This window comes from Tympanuchus pallidicinctus, unplaced genomic scaffold (assembly GCF_026119805.1).
Source record: "Tympanuchus pallidicinctus isolate F22 unplaced genomic scaffold, pur_lepc_1.0 scaffold1, whole genome shotgun sequence".
In the NCBI taxonomy this organism is placed as follows: domain Eukaryota; kingdom Metazoa; phylum Chordata; class Aves; order Galliformes; family Phasianidae; genus Tympanuchus; species Tympanuchus pallidicinctus.
This window is the reverse complement of record NW_026294618.1, coordinates 47,496,559-47,502,558: the sequence shown is the minus strand read 5'-3', so window position 1 is coordinate 47,502,558 and position 6,000 is coordinate 47,496,559.

Below are 6,000 nucleotides of genomic sequence, written 5' to 3'. Positions count from 1 at the left end.
ATGGACAATATTTAAAAGATAGCAGTGAATAATTTCAATGACCAAGATTTATTATGTAGAGCTTAAGGTTTTCAGCAAAGCATTTAAAGCTAACAAAAGGAGAACTTGCACTTATGGGACTGATAGATGAAAAGTAACAAGAAGCTGAAAAGCATCAGACGCTTCTTTTGCCTGTTCAGAAAAATGTTTTAAAGGTGACTTCTAATGTTCCTTTATGTGTCGGCTGATGCTGAGGGGGAAGGAGAGCTCTCAGAAAAAAATTATCAGATGTGGTTTCACTCTTCCTTTGTCCCTGCAGAGATGCCCTTCTTCTCTGCAGCCTGTGATATTGGGCTGTCTCATGTCCTTTTCTCTTCTGCCCCTTATTCCTTCTTAGTGGCCCCGTTCCTCCTCATTTTCCACCTTCTTCACTGCTGACCTCACAACCTCAATCTCTTATTTTTATAGAGCTCTTTTCAGTGGAGTAGCTCAGCTTCCTGAAAGCACGAAAGCACCCCCACACCATCCCAAAGAATGCTCTCTCACTTTTTGCCTCTTCCACTACGAGCTTGCAGCCATTATAGATGAATAGAATGCATACAAATATATGTATATAAATGACTCTACATGCAACTTGTGAATGTTGGATCTGGAACACATCTTTTTTAAACATCTCGGTGGAGGCGTGTGTATGAAGGCTTGCCAGTAAGCTGTGCCAAATATGTTCCTCACTTGCCTGGCTGGGCAGTCACTGTGGTATGCTGTTCTATGAGCAGAACAGCAGATAGCTGGAGAAGCCAAGGGCAGCAGCCTTGCCTGTTTGAAAGAGAAATGCTTGCAGAGGTGATAAAAGTGACAAAAGTCTTGCTTGAAGAAGGTGTTTAAAATATTTTACGGTTGTTAGAGAAAGAGATTTCCTTTTCCAGCATGCTTCATCCCATCCTTGGGTAGCTGTTTGAAACAGCTCCCTGCCTAGCTGCAACCCTTCTGGTTGCTCTCTTTGCAACATGTCAGCCTTGCAGGGCACCAAGAACCAAACCAGGCATTTGGGGCGCTGCCCAATTGCACTTACAGATACATTGCTAGATGCAAATTCATCATAACTGACTTGGCTCTACTGCACATGTCAGGAGTAATGCAGCATTTAACACCATTCTTAGGGCCTGTTTCCACAGCAGTATTACTGAGAATGTCCTTTTCCATTTTTAAACAACCAGCAATTTATTGAGTCCCAGTTGATTTTGTAGAGAGAAAAAAATGGGAAACAAGATAAAAAACAAAGGCTCTTCTATAGATACAGATTCTCATATTAAAAAAAAAAAAAAAAAAATAGCAAAAGCAATCCCATTGATAATGCAGGCAATCCTCAACCTTCTCTTATGATATTTTCCAGTTGTGGAGCAAGCATTTCTGGCTGACATACGTTTTCAGAGGAAAAATATTCTTTTTTATCTGTTGCTATAACGTGTGAAACGTGCACTTTATTACTAAAAAGATTGTGGGTTTCGTTTCTTCTGTAGATGAACGTAGGGAAAGTAAATGCATCCAGCAGAGGGAGCTCCAAAATCTCATTTGCTCGTGGAAGTGACGTATGGCACGGCTCAGAAATGATGCTCTGGTAAAACACTGGTTGAGACAGATAAATCCTTCGGTGATTTTCATTCCCTTCTGTTAGGAATTCCTGTCTTTCATGTCTCACAATCCTCAACACTGAAATCATAGCAGATTTTTTTTCTGCGCACAGAGGCATTTTTGAGTCTGTTCTCACATTCTAAAACAATTTTTATACATTTAAATTAATTTCAACTTACATTTAAAAGCAGCGGATGGCATAGCATTTTTTTCACAGCATTTATTTAAAATACTTCTATTCAGCTTTGCTATAAAAAATCACAGCATAGGAATTACTGGAAACAATCTTTGCTCAGGGAATGAGCGAAGATATTTCCTTTATGCTGAATATATGTATGCGAATTCAGTGTGCCTTCTGATGGTCAAATCAGCCAGCCTGAGGTGAGGCAGATGGATGGCAAACACTGTGAGTTAGGCTTAAGCCCTCGCCTTTCTCTGCCAGCAGCTCTTCCCTCACTTTTGAGATCCATCAAGGAGTGGCCACGTTCTACTTCATACTACTACTATACATACTACTTCATCTAATCTGAAGTATGAAGGGTAACCTCCATAAGCCCTTAATTTACATAGTCAATAAACCTTATATAAACACAGACAAATAAATAACATCTAGTGAGTATGCTATATTTTAGCTAACTTGGAAAAAAATACATAAAATCCTTGCCTGTCTCTTGTTCACAGTATTTAAACCTTTGTCTCTGCAAAGAAGCAGATTGCAGCTTTCACAGGCCCAGAAGCAGAAGTACTGAGCAAGTGGAGTATAGAAAGCAAAACCCTTTTGCTATCTCTCCCTTTTGGCCTCATTTTCCATGTTCAAAATTTCCTGAAGCTCAAAAACCTCAGGAACCTGTAAAAAACCATGCTTGCTGCCCTCATTCTTATAATAAAGTCAGAAGACATAGCATTTAATTTCTTTATTTCTTTATTATTTTTTTTTAGTGTCACACCACTAAAATTTCTGGTCTGCTGGGGGCCTTTTTTCTTTCTCTGGCTTGATGGATGAAGAGGTGTAATAGGAGTAGTCCTTCAGAGGAGTAGCTGCACAGTCCTGTAGCAGCTGCTGCTGTGTGTGGGATGGAGGCCCATCTGAAACAGTGTGTGGCATTGCCCTTGATGCAACTCCTTGTTCTGCCAAAGAATTAATGTCATGATGTACTCTTTCCCAACTCAGCAGCCTCCAGATGCAGGAGAGAACACTGTTCATTTTGCAAACAAGAAAGCAGCAAATGTTTTCTTGCTGATGGCTGCTTACTTTGTGTATGTTGCTCTGTGGACAGAACAGAGCTGGGAGCTATTTTGTGCCATTCAGACCTTCCTGTCACCAACTTCTGGGTGTGTTGTGACTGTGTTGTGCCCAAATAATCAGAAATCAGAATCTGGTTCCACAATCTGTTTTGTTCCTCTCTTCCCCTCCTCTTTTTGATCTGCTTCCAAGAGCATCCTTTGCAGTCAGTGATGTTGGCCAGGCACTCTGGATATTTGAAAAGCCAGCCACAAGTTTAGTTGCAAAAACAGTGCTTTAGGCTTATTTTTTGAGAAATTTACTGTATACAAATATTGAAACGTTGATACACTGTCATACTGAAGAAAAAAAAGTTACTAAACTGGTTCATATTTATTTGTGCGTTTTAAATGTGCTCAAGTGTTGCCACAAACTATTGTGACATCTCACAAAGGATAGAAAAGCAGAACCTCCATTTGATGCCATCAGCCTGCAACCTGCGCATCTCCCAGCTCCTCTCCTTCTGAACTGGTGCCAGGTAGAGCCTGGGGATTTATCTGATTAGTCTGGAAGTCCTCACACTCTCAAACCATCATTTTCCCCTTTACATACTCTCCAGCAAGGCTAATTTCTGGGATCTTGTGTAATATCCTGAAGAGCTAAATCTGCTAGATCACTTTCTTTTCTGAGGCATATCCCTCTCTCCTGTTTCAAACATCTACAGGGTAGTGTAAATCGTAGATGAGTGTTAAGAAGGTAAATCTGATCACTGCATTAGCTATTTTTTCTTCTCTTCTCTTGTTCTGCATCGCCCCTAAAGCCTTCTCTTGTTTTGTAGCTGCGCGACTACCAGTGTTGTTATTCTCCAGCATGCTCTAAAATTCAAGCTTTATCCAATGAGCTTGCCTTCCAAACATGAGATCTGTGAAAGAAACAAAGCATCCTTTCCCAGTAGAGGATGTCCTCTGGGTGTTTTAACCCCTGAGGATGATGGAAGAGTGGCCAGCCTGCCTGTTTCCCATGAGCCAAGATGGTCACCATGTTGTGCCAGCACCCACAAAATGGCTGCCCCCGCGTCTCCTCCCCACAAAGATGGCCGCTGTATCCCTGCAGAGCAGCCACATAGTGTGTGTGTGGGTACTGGCAGTCAGCTGGAAGAGGGAAGTGGGGTGTGAGGAGAGGGTTAAATCTGGTACATGGCAGGGAGGGAGAGTGCAGAGGATGGCTGGGTAAGGCCTGAGCAGATGCAGAGCTGAGGGCTGAATTATGCTGCGTACTTCAGGTGGAGTCTTCTATGATTCGGGAGGAGTGGCATTTCTCCCCCTCCCCCTTCCCCCCCTCCATGCACTTTTACTTTGAACCTGTGTGATTTAAAAGCTTTTAGAAACTCACAAACCATTGTGCTACTGTGCAGCAGGCTTCTCAGCGGAGAAGTGGTTGTACTTCCTGAGGGAATGCAGGTTACGCCTGTGGCATCAGTACTGCTATGGTCAAATCCTAATTGAATTGTGCAGCTTTTTCTAACACGAGTTAAAAAAATAGGTTTAAAACCAAGCTGATCCTGAATAAATGCAATCTGACACATTGCTGTCATATTATTGTTCTCTCTGGTTTTAAGCAGCGAGTCAAAGAAGCTCAAAGATTCATAGACGAGGTTCCCAGAGTGTGCAGATCAATAGAACACTGTGGTCATTTTCTTTGTATTGAAGCTCCCTTAAAATTTGATGAGCATGTTGGATCCAGTCTGCATTGCATATGTCAGCAGAAAAAAACCAGAGGAATGAGAAAAGTGAGATTTACTCATCTTTATTTCTGCTCTAGAGAAACACATAAAAATGAAAATTCTGGTTTTGAGGGTTTGTTGTTGTTGTTGTTTGGGATTTTTAAGGTGTTTTTTGTTTGTTTGTTTGTTTGTTTTATATATCTTTTTATGCCTTATAGCACAACAAGCCATTGACATTTGTCTTCCCGATTATAAGCAACATCCTGGCTGTGCCCCTTGCCAGCTCCTTGTGCATGCATCCCCAGCTCCTCACTGGCAGGGCAGCATGAGAACAATGTGAACAATCCTTGGCTCAGTGTAAGCACTGCTGAGCAGCAACTAAAACATCAGTGTGTTATCACCACTGTTTTCAGCACAAATCCAAAACACGGCAGCATATGAGCCTCTGCAAAGAAAAGTAACTCCATCCGAGCCAAGGACATAAGCTTCATTGGAACTCCCAGTTCCTTGGTAGTGCAGTATTTTAATTCAGTCAAGCTGGCAAAGATATTTTCCAGGCAGAAATAGCAAGTCTGCAGAAAACAATGAGACCCACCTTTTGTTCCACAAAGGTCTGTCCAAGTTTGGTTGGTTTGTCCTCATTGCTGCAGCTTTACCAAAATCAGAGTAATCTGTTAAACAGTTCATACAGCATCGTTATCTACCCACCTGTCTTTGCCAACCGAGCGTCATCAGAGATGAGCACAGTCACACCAGTCTCCTTTGTTCTTTGCATTGAGATTTCTGCTTTGTGATCTCTGGCCTCTCCATAGCTAGGATGGTGCTCATCTTTATTGCCCCCTCAGGGCCCATGGGAAAAGGTTTAGAAACTACTAGATCAGTGTTATTTTGAATAAAACCATCTCAAAAGAGACAAGGATGGCTGATTTTAAAAATACATGAGCCATATACTTAAGTGTCCAAGACACTGTCAACTGGTGGTTTACTCTCTGGGAGAGAGATGTCCAAGGGGCTCTGTGTGGCAGAGAAGCTTTCCTGCTTTGTTCTGGCCTCCACCTCCTGCAGTGCTAATACATTTAGGTCCGCCTGTCACATGGTTCTTGTTGGAGGCCTCCACAGTGAAGAAAGAGGTTTAAGACTGCTTTTCAGCCTTGCACAGCCACGTTCCTTGGCACACACCTTTCATCCTGGGGAAGAGCAGGCAATTGGATGCCCCACAAAAGTGCTGCTTCCAGCAGGAGCTGAAGTGTCAAAGAGAGGAACAACTGTTAACAGAAGTGCTGGGAGACACAGTTGAAGTGAAGACCAAAATTTCCGTACACATTCTTTTAATCTTTTAACTGCTTGTGAGTATACAGGCTTTGGGGAGAATGAAGAGACATGAAATGATCAGGACAAATATGCCTAAAAATAGTGTCATGTATATGGCTGACAGAGGTCTATT